A 15,055-nucleotide genomic window follows, 5' to 3' on the forward strand; every position below is an offset into this window, starting at 1 on the left:
TTAGAAGCAATTGTGTCACATCCTTAAGTCTCTGAACCAACTCTAGAGCTTCCGTTCTTCTTTCTGTTGCACCACTGGGGAACACCGTTGTCATTGTAGTGGTCGTCATTGTTGTAGTTCTCATAGTCATAGTCATCGTCCTCATTGCTTACAGTCAAAAGAAAAGATCAAAGAATACATTTACTTTGTAGTTCTTAGACTTTGGAAATAGTGTTACACTCAATAGATTTTTCATTCTTGGGGCTTTAAATTTTATAGATAGAAAAGAAAGATATAAGAAAGATAGGTATAAGAAAGATATAAGATATAAGAAAGATAGGTAAGTAGGTAGATGATAGATAGATAGATAGATAGATAGATAGATAGATAGATGATAGACAGATAGACAGATAGTTTTGAATGACGTTGTTTGAGGACACCACATGAAGGAGTGTGGTTTGCACTGGCTCACACTCTAAAAATATGTATCAAAAGTTCCTTCAATCCATTCATCAGAATCTTTTGGGAACAAAATATTGCCCTGGTGCTGTTTGTATTTTGATGTTAGTTCTGCTTCCTCAAGAGGGGCTGCCCTGACAAGGAGTGGATCACAAACTTAGGTGACTCCATGTGAACCTTCTCCTCATTTTAACTGGTCAATAAAGAGGACAGAAGCCAACTGCTAGGTGAAGGATAAAGTGAGATTTCCAAGTCCCAGGAGGAGAGGGGGGAGGAGGAGGGGAGGGGGAGGGAGGAAGAAGGGGAGGGGAGAGGGAGGAGGAGGGGAGGGGAGAGGGGGAGGGAGGGGTGGGGGAGGGGAGGGGAAGGGAGAGGGAGAGGGAGAGGGAGGGGTGGGGAAAGAGAGAGGGAGAGGGAGAGGGAGAGGGAGAGGGAGAGGGAGAGGGAGAGGGAGAGGGAGAGGGAGAGGCTAAGGAGGATGGGGAAGGCTAAGGAGGATGGGGAAGGATATTCTTCGCCCAGCAGTTGTGTTATATGACTGGTTTTAAAATATTAAGGCTGACTGATGTTTTCGATCAGCGGCAACTCAGGTGGGCAAGAGAAAGGCACAGCGGCTGAACAATCATTAGAGGTTTGACAAAGCTAGCCTTTGGAAATGGTTGTGACAGCCTTTGCCTGCACTGGGAATAGAACAGAGATCAGACTGAAGTGGCCTAGCAAAGTTAGCCATTGGGGCTTGGTGAGCCCGCAGTTACCACCACTGGGCAAGGAGCAAGCATACATTTTAAAATTACATGCAACAACGTTTTGTGTGTGCTTTGTGATGTTCTACAGAATTTTTCACATTTGTTTCACCAGAACATTACTTTTCTTTAATATGCTATTCAGCTGATGTCTCCTTTTACCAGAGGCCTTATAATTTTAAAATACATATATTTATATTTAAAATAAAAATGGAAAAGTAATAGAAATATATTCTTGTCGATATATCTGTCAGGAATTAATGAAAAAGGAGGTTATGAATTTGAGAAGATTGAGGAGGGGTATATGGGAATGATTGGAGGGAGAAAAGAAAGGGAAGAAATAATGTGATTATATTATAGTTTCAAAATAAAAAAGAAATGATTTTTAAAAAGAATATAAGTAATTCAATTATAGGCACTTTCCCCCTTCATAAGCCTAAGTATTCCAATCTACTGTCAGACACTCTCCCTTCTAGTAAAGCTGCCAGCCACAGGATGATTGAAAATAAAAGAAAAGTATCCCATGCCCACCACTGCTGAGCCAATGTGTGTCTCTTATTTTTCTAGTTCCTTATTTTAGATTTTTAATTCAAATGTAAGGTAAGAGTGAACTGTCTTCCTCTCCCCTCTTCACACAGAAATTATCTTACATATACTGCTCTGCTCCTTGTTTTCCTTGTGCAAAGGGGATGGAGAAATACACAGTGGTGGACTTGCTTTGTCAGAAGGCAAATGCAGCTGTAATTTTGACTGTTAATACCAAATTTCTTTCTATAGGGCATGTACCAGTTTATATTTCAAATGGCACATTCTTTTTGTCCTTCTCATTTGTAATATGAGCTGGAGATCCTTTACCTTCTTGTTTTTACAAAATACATTTCTAATGGGATATTCGTACCATACAGGCATTTTGGGGGTTTTTACTTAGTTTTACGTTATATTTGAATATCTGAGTAATAGAATGATTTACCCATGTGTTTTTAAATTATTTGTAATTTCCTCATATTATATGTGACCATTTGATACATTGGGGATCTGTATTGATAGATAGTGGGAGAGATCTCATTTATTGTTTCTAGTTAGCTTCCTAATTGTGACAATACCGGAAAGGATATTTTTCTTCATTTTTTTTCTTTTTCCTCTTTTTGTTTAGGATTCTTAAAAATAACTTTAGATGACTGGCCAAATACAGTGGGGTTCTAATTTTTTTTTCTAGATCATGAAGGGAAAGAAGCTAGAAAAGTGCTTACCTGTTTATCCACAGCCCACTTGTCTTAGTTACTTTTTCTGTTGGTGTGATAAAATATGTCACAAGCCAGTGCGCCCCCAGGCTATTTTCAGCTACTCAGCTCCAGCACCCATATGATCCCTAGCCACTAAATGTGGCAGTTATAGCCTTTAAAAGGTCCCCAGCATCACAGCCTTCTATCTCATACTCTATCATTTTCTGTTTCTCTATCTCTCTCTTGCCCCCACTCCAGGACACCTTCTGTCCCCCCACCTCCCCAAATATATCTCTGGTGTGAGATCTGATGCGTGGTGTGATCTTTGCAGTACTCTTTGGTCCTGACCAATCCACCAAGGTACTTCACTGCAAAACCCTTACATTGCTCCCAAGACTCAGGAGAACATCTTGGTACCTGCCTACTCTCCAACTTTGGAGGTCTAAGCTACGTTGGGATGTAATCCCTTATCTGCAGTCTACCTGCAACAGACTCACATACCAGCTAATCCGTTGCTGGGTAGCATATCCATCAGCAGCACTTGGTAAGTTTTTCCTTTGGTCTGTGTAAATGCTTCCCTGAATCCAAGGAAATGACCAAAGAATGCACCCTTCTGACCTTCCAGACGGTAGAGTTACCTTGAGCTACAGTCTTTAAAACTACAGTTGACCCTCTTCACTGACCCCACCCCCAATCCTTTCCCTTAGATGAGGCTTTGTTTTTGAGTTTAATAAAATCATCTTTTGTCTTTATTTTAAAGTCCTAGTACCAGGAACCCTGTCTTCTCCAGTTCTTTAGCTCTGATCCCTGTCCAGTGAGGTAGCAACCCGCTGTACAGTTTATGCCTTCCTCGTTAAGTCCCCATGGGTCCTGGGGACACCTTGGCTTCAGACTGTGGTGAGGACCCCTCCCTTTATGGATCCGCTACCATCTCCCTACCAATATCCACACCCATCTCATGCCTCCTCATCTATGGGAACTGTGTTGTCCATACCTCCTACTTTGCCTTTGGAATGCCTCTTGGAAAACCTCCAACAACACTTAGTAAGGACTATTAGGTCCTCACCTAATATGTGACTTAAGAACCTCTAAACTTATCCACCTTATAGTCTAATCTGTCCTCAATACCCCTTTGATAATCAATCAAAATTTTTGCCCAGCAGCACCTTGGATCCAAAAGTTATTGAAGACCTGTATAACTACTGTCAGTGATCAAGGAAATGGTAGGAAAACCCCCACTCTCCCTGACTCCAATTCTTTGCTCCAAGCTCTGTCTTTTTTTTTTTTTTGAAGGGGGAGGATCTGGTCCCTCCCAACACACACATGCTGTGTAAATTTCCTGTCTTTAATTTATGGCTGATGGGTCTTTAAGTTTGTTGCAAAGTGAGAATAGAAGCCCACGTCTGTCCTTGCAAGAGGGGGCAAGGGTGGGGAGGGCTTGGAGGAGTAGGGGGCAGGCCAGCCAGAAACCTGCAGCATGCACACACCCAACACAAACCTGTTCTCCTTTGAAGTATCTGCTTCCAATCAAGTCTCCTAAAATAAATACAGATCCTTTGTGAATGTGATTCCAAATTCTAGACTCCAATTCTTCAGCTGCTGCTTCTCTCTACAAGTACACCTGTGTGTTTCTGTCCCTGGTTGTTTCTCCCTGTCCTTTAACCATTCCTGTCCTTGCCCCATGCCATAAGTGTCTCTCTGGCTCCTGGAGCCAGATTCTGAGGCCTTTGGCCTCTCACTACATGGACAAGTTTGCTTTCTCATCTCTGATCTTCGATATCCATATGGTTCTCCCTACTAAAGACACTTACTTGGCCCCCTTTTCCCCTGTATTCCCTTGGCTAACTCTGGCTCCAACCTGCAATACCATACCTTCAGCTCTCAGTTCCCTCTTGGAGGTTATAGGAATACTCCCACATGGTGTTGCAATTTACTACCTGTAGGGCCCCAAAGGGCTGCTATGCCCTGGTTGAGCCTTTCCATATGCTGCTGTCAACTAAGTAACATTCTGCTATTCCTCTAGGATCAAAACATCCTGACTAATACTTGGTGCCCTAGGAAAGGAGTTTACACTTGACATTCTATTGCCCACCCCCCAGTTGAGTTCCTGTTTTTTCCTGAGTTTGTATTTTTCCTTCCCTGGCTTGGTGTATATGTATTGAACCTGCTCAGTAAAAGTTTTGGCATTCTCTCATAACGGATGACCCGAGTCTGAGTATTTCTTTAATCCCCCAGGCCTACACCCAAGCTCGGTACCACGGGCAGCGCCAGAGCTGTCGGGAAAGTGAGGAGAACCTGACTGGATCGTTCCTGGAAGAGGTCGGCCAGCCCACTCAGTGAGTGGAACGTATTGGAGAAGCAGCGTGGGATCAAACTGAAAGCAGTAAGTAGCACTAAGAGAGTTTGATCGTTTTGATTGCGCCGTGGGAACTAGGAGTTCCTCCCTACAAGTAGTGGCACAGGATGATGCAGTCAAGAAATCCTTGTATGAAGTGGAGAATAGCTCCAGTTCTGAGGATGAGGGAGAAATTTTAGAAAAGGAAAAATTGAAGAAACGCAAGGTCAAAAAATTGGAAGGGGAGCCTGGAAAAGGGGAAGCGGGAGCGGACGAGCTACTCAGTCCCCTGGTGGCAGTGGTGGCAGCTGGGATGGCATGATGGCTGGGCCGGGGGCATTTCTGCTGCTGCAGCAGCAATGGTGGCAGGCAGCTGTGGGAGCTGCAGAGGCCGTAGTCCGCACAAGCCATGCCAAATAAAAACAAGAAAGAGAAAGAACCACCAAAACTAGTGAAAAGTGGAAAATATTCAAAAGAAGGACAAGATACAACAGAAGTAGAGATAGCCAGCAGGAAAAACAACCTCAGAGCTGTCCAGTCTTCGACACCTACTAAAATAAAAGTACCAGTCCCTCAGCCAATAGTAGTCCCTGTGAAGAAAGACAAATGGCAAAACTCTTCACAGTTTAATGCCAGCAATAATAGAGAACTGCAAAAATTCCCATCTTTACAAGATGTCCCTTCAGTGGGTCAAGAGAAGCTTTTCATCCAGAAGCTACGTCATTGTTGTGTCCTCTTTGACTTTGCTTCTGACCCACTGAGTGACCTGAAGTGAAAAGAAATAAAGCAAGCTGTGCTAAGCGAGATAGTGGAGTATGTCACCCACAACCGAAACACAATCACAGAGCCCATTTACCCCGAAGCCGTCCACACGTTTGCAGTTAATATGTTTCGAACTTTGCCACCCTCCTCCAATCCTACGGGAGCAGAATTCGACCCAGGAGGAGATGAACAAATGTTAGAAGCAGCCTGGCCTCATCGGCAGCTTGTTTATAAATGTTTCTTAAGATTTTTAGAGTCTTCACATTTCTAGCCCAATATAGCAAAGAAATATATTGATCAGAAGTTTCTATTGCAGCTTCTAGAACTCTTTGACAGTGAGAATCCTCTGGAGAGAGATTTTCTAAAAACGACCCAGCACAGAATCTAAGTGAAGTTCTTAGGCCTGCTCGCTTACATCAGGAAACAGATCAGTAATATATTTTATAGGTTTGTCTATGAGACAGAGCACCACAATGGCATAGCAGAATTACTAGAGATCCTGGGAAGTACAATTAATGGATTTGTCTTACCACTAAAGGAAGAGCACAAGATTTTCCTGTAGAAGGTGTTGCTGCCCTTATACAAAGTGAGGTCCCTGAGTGTCTACCATCCCAAGCTGGCATACTGTGTTTTAGTTTTTAGAGAAGAACAGCACCGTCACTGAACCAGTGGTAATGGCACTTCTCAAATACTGGTCAAAGACTCATAGTCCAAAAGAAGTAATGTTCTTAAGTGAATTAGAAGAAATTTTAGGTGTAATTGAACCATCAGAATTTGTGAAGATTATGGACCCTCTTTTCCAACAGTCAGCCAGATGTGTTTCCAGCCCTCACTTCCAGGTGGCAGAGCGGGCACTCTATAACTGGAATAATGAGTATATCATGAATTTAATCAGTGACAGTGCAGCAAAAATTCTGCCCATCATGTTTCCATCCTTATACCACAATTCTGAGCCCTCCTGGGATAAGTCCTACTTTCTCTCTGGAGAAATCCTTAGTTCTGCTTTTCCTGTCTATTGTCTGTCCTTGGTGCGCCAATCTGTTGTCTGTTTTTGTTTCATTGTTTTATGTTAAAAAGTGTTTATTGGATAGGAATTCAACTTTGATAATAGAAATTTGGTTTAACTAGTAACCCAGGGTTGGAGAGTTGACTCAGCCATTAAACACTTCTGTTACCTCACAAACAAATGAACTCAAATCTCTTCTCGCTACGGTTCTACTTTCTACTCTTAAAAATATTTCATCTCTATCATTTCCTGTGCTTTGTTTTCAAAGAAATCTTCCAAGATTATGCTGAAAACTCTTATCTTGGAATCTGTAAGTTGCTTGTTGGGTATGGTTTTAAATCTATAAAATATGTAATGAAATTTGGCTTTAAACATGTAACAAATAATTTATAATTAAAAATCTATACATGAGTGTGTGTGTGTGTGTGTGTTTAACTTGGATTCACCTCTCTCTCTGTGTGTTGGTATGTAACTTGGATTCAAGTCTGTGTATATGTGTGTATATAACTTGGACTCAACCCTCATATTTAAAATAGAGCTACTGAGAAACAGATGCTTTTGAATAACAACAATTTGGCTCTCCTTCATCTTGGCTTATGACATGATCAGTATGTAACCAGCCACATGACTGGCAGCCATCTTTACTAAAGTTAAAGAGAACATGCCTTGTGACTTCTATCTGAAGATGACTACATGCTATAAAGCAACAGTTATAAAACTTCTAAGTCATAATTAGATCTCTGTTTATCATTGCATCTTCTGTTTAGACTTAGGAAGCAACAACAACTCTCAGATATTTTGGATTTTTATGGATAAAAATTTAAGATTATATTTACTACAAGATACTATATATGTGATTTACCTCTGGTTTAGAATATAATGTATATGATGATGCAATTTTAAAGTTAAAAAGGTCTATGCTAAAAACTGATTTAGGATGTATGTCTAACTACTTAGATCTTTGCTAATTGTGCAACACCAGGCTCTTAGAAAATTCAGTTAAGTAACAACATATGTTTAATAAATAAAGTATATTACATCCAATAGAGGACTAATATCCAAAATATACAAAGAACTCAAGAAGGCAGACTCCAGAGAACCAAATAACCCTATTTTAAAAATAGGGTACAGAGCTAAATAGAGAATTCTCAACCAAGGAATCGCAAATGGCTGAAACACTTAAAGAAATGTTCAACATCCTTAATCATCATAAAAATGCAAATCAAAACAAGCCTGAAAGTCCTCCACACACCAGTCAGAATGGCTAAGATCAAAAAATGCAGGTGACAGCAGATGTTGGCGAGGATATAGAAAAAGAGGAACACTCCTCCATTGCTGGTGGGACTGAAAGCTAGTAAAACCACTTTGGAAATCAGTCTGGTGGTTCCTGAGAAAACTGGAAATAGTTCTACCTGAAGACCCAGCTATACTGCTCCTGGGTATATACCCAAACATGCTCCAATATATAACAAGGACACATGCTCCACTATGTTCATATCAGCCTTATTTATAATAGCCCGATGCTGGAAACAACACAGATGACCCTCAAAACAAGAATGAATACAGAAAATGTGGTACATTTACACAACGGTGTACTATGCAGCAATTAAAAACAATGACTTCATGAAATTTTCAGGCAAATGGATGGAACTAGAAAATATCATCCTGAGTGAGGTAACCCAGACACAAAAGAACACACATGGTATGCACTCACTGAGAAGTGCATACTAACCCAAAAGCTCACAATGTCTATAACACAACCTACAGACGATATGGAACATAGAAGGAAGGAAGACCAGGGGAGATGAATGCTTCAGTCTTGCATTGATGGGGGAACAGAACGATTTGGGAGATGGAAGGAGAAGGGGACAAAGGAGGCAGAAAGGAGGAGGAGGAAATAAGGGTGGCAGTATCAGAATCTTGAGGAGACATGAGAGAGGTACAGAGTGTCAGGAAATTGAATAAAAATAGGTAGCAGGGGGCATGAGGAACTGGGAATAGCCACTGGAAGGTCCCAAACACCAGAGAAACATGAGGCTCTCAGGACCCAACAGGAGGAGATAGAACCTGTGGAGACCACCTTCAGTAGATAGGAACACCCCTTGATCAAGGGATGGGGCCACCCATACATATCAAAGTTTTTAACCCAGAAATGTTTCTGTCCAAAGGAAGAATAGGAACAAAACCAAAAAAAAAAAAAAATGGAACAGAGACTGAAGGAAGGGCCAACTGGGGATACATCATGTCTGTAGACACCAAACACAATACTGTTGCCATGGTCAAGAGGTACTTGTGGACAGGAACCAAGTATGGCAGTTCCTGGGGAAGTCTGACCAGCAACTGATCAAAGCAGAGGCAGATGCCTGGAGCCAACCATCAGACTGAACTTAGGGAACCTGGTGGTGGAGCTGACAGAAGAACTGGAGGAGCTGAGGGGAATTTCAACCCCATTAGAAGAACAACATAGGCTGGCCTGACCACTCAGTTCTACCAGAGACTAGACCACCAACCAAGGAGTGTACCTGGAGGGATCCATGGTTCCAGATACATATGTAGCAGAGGATGGCCTTGCCTGACAGCAACAGGAGGGGAGGCTCTTGGTCCTGGGGAGGTTTGATGCCCTAGAGTAAGGGGATGCTGGAGTGATGGAATGGGAGAGTATGGCGGGGAGCAAAAGGAAGGGAGGAGGGCAGATGTGGGATGGGAGGGTGATGGAGTGGGTAACTGGGAAATTGGATATCATTTGAGATATAAATGAATGGAATGATTAATAAGAAAGAAAGAAAGAAAGAAAGAAAGAAAGAAAGAAAGAAAGAAAGAAAGAAAGAAAGCATATTTGGTAATCAAAATTAATAACATCCTAAGGTCTACTTGGATCACACTGATATTTGTCTAGCTTCTTTGTCTTCAAGGCTCACTTTAAGCTTTAGTCATTTGGATGAACTGAGTCATACAAAAAAAAACCTGCAATATCTCATAATGGCTCATCATAGAAGGACTAGTAAAGTTCTAAGTCTATCTATGAACTATATCTATAACTTAAAGTTTTATTTTGATAAAAGAACCTCAATTCAATGTTATTTTAATGCTCAAATTTAACAGGGATAAAGCTATAAAATCTTAATCTTATCCAAGAGCTACCAACTAATTATAAACTGTTAAAGACAAATTAGAAATGCAAGTTAATTATCAGTAACCTGTAAGTCATCAAATATTTTTATGTCTTCAGAACTATACTTGTAGTTATGCTAAGTACCAGTGTAATTAATTACAGAAATACATTTTATTTAGCCTCCTATATCTGTTTTCAGAGTTAAGCCAAAAACAAGTTCCAGAAACAATCAACGTTTGTTTAGTTTATATATATTGAATAGACAGATGGTCCTTAAACTCTTTACAGATCTGCTGAGTATGGCATTAAGTGTTCAATAAAAAGCTTCCCAGGATAGAAGTGCTAGCTGCTAGCAATGCCCTTAGATGTCCTTGAAGCAAGATGGTGGGTACCACAGAACTCCAGCTGGAGATTGCTTTAAATTTGGCAAAGCCAGATACCAGGTGAAAAATTGCCCTTACCTCACCTACCGCCAGAACCCTGTCCAAACTGTGGACAAGCAGGATTCTGGGGAGTTGGTTGCCCTGCTTTGCCTAGACAAAGTAAGCTGGTCTCCACAAGTTCCTCCTCCACAAGAAAGTGTTGGATCTTCTGAGCCTGGTGGCCAAAGACTGATGGCACCTCTGCACCTCTGCCCCCAATGACTACAAAAGAACCTAGAGTATTTGTCCAAGTAGCAGGGAAAACTGTCATTTTTAATTGGTTGGAAGCTTCTTGGTCTGTACTTTCTGCTTACTTAGGGTAAATATATTCTTCTCAGGTCTCTGGTATTGATGACTAGGTTAGTGACAGCTTTGTACGTTCAATAGCAGCAATCAGGGCTTCAGCTGCCCTCTCAGGTCGATGTATGCTATAACCAGACCTTAGGCTTTACTTTCTTAGAGCTACTACTATTTCTGGGTTCAGTTTATCTTGATACCACAAAACAGATTTCGATGTAAACTTTTACTACTTCTTTATTTAAAGGAAACTGTTTAATAATGACTGCTCTCAGTAATCTCTCACCCGTGTCTTTATGGCGAATGATTGTTTAAAATAAATGGTTTAAAGTTTGTGTGAGGGCCAAGGATTCGAAAGCTGGAGTTGAGAGGATATGGGAAAATGTTTTGGATGTGTAAATGAAAGCTACAGAGGTACATGAAAACTCGGGTTGTACAGGTATGAGAACGTGTTTTGAAGTATATGGATGTAATTTGTGAGAATATAAGAAATGGCTCAAAGTATATGAAAAATATTTCAGATTTCTTTCCATCTCTGTGCTATTATTATATTAAGAATCAAACGTTCATGGTTTCAACATTAATAAATGGAGTTCTGCTAAGCTATTAATCTAGCTTTGGTAAAACACTTCAACTATTTTATAGACCCATGCTGATTTGATTGTCTTCTAAGTATAGACTTAAAAATTGGCTCTCATTGTGCTAAAAACACAATTTATATACACCCATTCTTCTGGATAGAGGAAAGAATGTTCATGCTTTTAACCGAGAATCACTTGTAGGTCTCCAAGTCTTTACTATAACTCAAAGGTATAGATCTACAGCCTGTTCTGCAATGTGGAGTTAGTAAAGATTAGAAATAGTGGAAATGCTAACATATCAAAAAATTTATCACTTTTTGTAAACTTTAAAAAATACATATTTCAACTTAAGTCCACCTATCACAGGTCAAATGGATTCCAGATAAGTACTTTTGGTCAATAGCCTGTTTCTCACACCTGCCTGTTCCTGAGGTTGGGATTCCCACCCACCCCATTCCCCTTTCTCTGGTCTCAGGATTCCCCTCTCCCAACTACCAGGACCATGGGACTAAAAGTTTTAAATGTCCACCTCAGAAAAAAATTGCCCCCTAAACACCTTGACTTTTTCTTCTTCCTGTGTGTGTGTGTGTGTGTGTGTGTGTGTCTGTTCTAGTAACCTTCCAGCTTCACATATTCTCTCAAAATTTGTATCCCAAACAGCTTCAAAATGGTTATCCCCAAGTGATCCAGTCTTACAGATTTCTCCAACTGCTGCTGCCTGCATGTCCCTAGCCCCAAATGGTCATGCAGAGCCTGGCCAGCAAGTGAAAAATCTTGGTCTTCTAGGATTTCACCAATATCCCAGGTTTCTTGGGTCCCAGTTTATACCTAAAGACAGCAGGAAGCAGTCTAAAGCACATGGTGCCCCCATTCCTTACTCACTGCTGCCCCTTCCTATTTTTTCACCTTTTATAGTAAAGAACAGGGAGGAAAGTTAGAAACCAGGTGCTCCCTCAACTCAAGACTGCCTTTAGCAACTCAGCTCCAGCAGTTACTTCATTATCAAGAAACCAAATGCAATAAGCATACTCCATAAAAGGTAAAAGGTCCCTCCACTGCCCACACTCTCGCTCTGTCTGTCTGTCACTCTCATTTTCTATCTCTGTTTCTGTCTCTGTCTCTGCCTTTGTCTCTCTCCCACCTTTCTCTCAGTGTCTCTCTGTTGTTCTCCCCCCCTCTCTTCCTTCCCTCAATTCCCCCCTCTCCCTCCCCCACATCTAGAGGCAGCTTTTCGCTGCCCCCACTCACACTATATTTCTTGTTCAGTCTGTTTCATGGTATGATCAGTAAGGGTCCAAGAATCACTGAAGAAAAATCCCAGACTCAAATAATATGCAAAAGCAAAGAGCGTATATTCTGCAGAAACAACCAGGATGCAAGAGTCAGCCATTCATACAGAATGGTGACCAGAGGAAATCGTGGAGACTCCTTTTAAGTGGAGCTGTGGGAATTTCAGGAATGATTGGGTCAGGTCGTTTTTAACATTATTGGCTAGAGAAGTACCATTTATATCAGTACATTTCTAATTGGTTGCTATATGAGCTTTACCATTTTTCATCAGGTCTTAGATAAATTCCAGGAACTGTCTCAGTCATTGGGCTGGCTATCTGTCTCAGCTAGATGTCAGGGCCATTGCTATGTAATGGCTCATTATGACTTCTCTGAGAACCCTTGCCTGCTTCCTTGGGAAATTGAAACTTAGGCCTAGTTACAAAATGGAGTAAGTGTTAGTCAGATCTCTCATTCTTTGTGGCATTCTTTGGCCTTGACCAATTTGCCAAGATACTCTACCACAAAACCCTAACAAAATATCCTAATAAAAGGAATACAAGAAAGAAATGGTTTTTGAGCTTGCATTTCCAGAGAGATACACTCCATCATGTTGGAGAAGACATGCCTATAGACAGAAGATATGCCAGCAAAATCAGAAAAGCTGGCCGATGACATGGGACATATTTGCACTCTCAGAACAGAGAGAGAATGCTAAGTGTGGCCATGCTATAAGACCCCAATGCCCATCCCCCAGTGAAATACTTCCTCCAGAAAGGCCCACCTCCTAAAGCTTCTATAACCTTCACAAACAGCACTACCAGCTGGAAACAAGGGTTCAAATCCATGGACCTGTTGGGGGATATGTCATACTTAAACGATAGCATTTGAAAACAAAACCACAAAATTTAAATTAGTTTTATAGAATCTAACTTTAACTAAGTAGTCTATAGATTAGAATGAATATAGAAAGCTAGGTAATAATGATATTAAAATATGTTAGAAACACATGACCTGTTTCTTTTTTCATTTCTTTCCATTTATAATTGTAAGGCAAATATTAGTACAAATTGTAGATAAGGGCCAAAAGAAAATAACTTTTTTTTGCCATGAATAAATGAAGCATCTCCAGTGGAATTTACTACAGTTCTAGCTCACTGAGATTTCTCAGCCTTAGCCTCATTTAAGAAATCAGAATATCTAAAATGAGAGCAGGTAATCTATTTTATAACATGTTATCTGATTATTAAAACGTAGGTATACGCATGAAAGTCAATGAACTCATAGCTAGGAACCTGTGATTTCTAGCCTGAAAGACAAAAGAGGAGTAGCCAAGTCCATAACCTCACAGCTGTGGTTGGAACCAGTCCATTGTTTTCATTAATTAGAGGATATATGGAAGTCAAAGTCATCCACTGATGTCAGCAGGAGCTGAGTTCGAAGCCATTGCCTCAACCATGAGAATTGTTTTCCCACCTTTTCCATGGCGGGTTGGAATCCATCTCTTTTGCTAAATGTTACCCCAGGAAAAGAGAAAACTGCCATCCTTGGATGTTGAAAATCATGCCAAGAACTTTGTCTATCATAATCTTTTCCCTGTGGGCTTGGCTTTATCACTTGTTTTCAGATGGGTTCTAACTATGTAGCCCAAGCTGGCCTTTTTGAGAGCTGGATTATAGGTGTGGAGCACAACTGGCTGAGCAAAGTTTGCCTATGGGCTGTGGAAAGTGGGTATCATGCTCTCATCTTGACAGACAAAAAATTGAAGAGTACAGAAATTATAGAATGAGTTCAAAGATGCTCAGTATGTAAGTGCTGGAAAAGCACTCCAAATCTATTAAGTCGAATTTTTCTACAGAAAAGAAAAAGATGCATCAGCTTCCTCCTTTGGTTCTTTAGAAAAAGCCTGTGATTGCTTAAAAACAAAGTAATCAAACAACTTCAGTCTACCTACTTTTAATTTACATTGTATGAAATATTATTTTAGACATGTGTGAGGAGCCTATCTTTCCAAGCACAGCTCCCTGTCTTTTTATCTCCTTATATCTACTCTGGAACTTAATTCACGAGTTCTATCTCCTACGTGGTGCATGCCTCTGCCAGAAGAGTGAAAGATGCTTGTCTTGTCCTCTACCGTATCACCAAGGCTTGCAATACTCAAGTGTTCAGCCAGTGTTTGCTGAATGAATAACTTAATGATTTCTTCATTCTTACTGACCAATTTCCTTCACAACTGCTTCAGGTTGACATTTTCTTCTTATTGCAGATTCCAAGTATGTTTGATAAAATTTATAGTCTAGTATAGCTCTGTAATACAATAACTTCAGGGGCTGGAGAAATGGGTCTATAGTTTAGAGCATTTGCTTTTGCTGAGGTTCCAGGTTCAATTCCCACACTCACCCAGTAGCTCACTACCATCTAACAATCCTAGGAATCTGAGGCCTTCTTCTGATCTCTACTAGTGCCAGACACAAATGTAACATATATAAATATATGCAAGCAAAACTCTAGAACACATAAAGTTAAACAACACAAAATACACAAGTCAGCCAGGGCTGTCCGTGGAAAAACTCTGTCATACACACACACACACACATGTGCACATACATGCGCACACACACACACACACATACTAAATAACTAAATAAATAAATAAATAAATAAATTCTTTAACACTTTAAATATAATATCTTCTTGGGATGAGGATTTTGGCTCAGTAGTGGAGTGATTGTCAAGTAAACATGAGACACTGTGTTTACCTCCCAGCACTACAAACGACCAGACAAATAAACAAACACATATGACAATATTCTCTTGCTCTGCTCCTTATTTATTTTTTTTTATTTTTTTATTTTTTTTTTTTAATT

At 40.5% G+C, this 15,055-nt stretch overlaps 1 pseudogene; it reads left to right on the forward strand.

Annotated features, from left to right (window-relative positions):
- The first annotated feature begins 5,148 nt into the window (after positions 1 to 5,148).
- On the forward strand, positions 5,149 to 14,471 carry LOC114618008 (annotated as a pseudogene).
- Positions 14,472 to 15,055: the final 584 nt, after the last annotated feature.

The sequence above is a fragment of the Grammomys surdaster genome, unplaced genomic scaffold, assembly GCF_004785775.1.
Source record: "Grammomys surdaster isolate TR1022 unplaced genomic scaffold, NIH_TR_1.0 139, whole genome shotgun sequence".
Lineage (NCBI taxonomy): Eukaryota > Metazoa > Chordata > Mammalia > Rodentia > Muridae > Grammomys > Grammomys surdaster.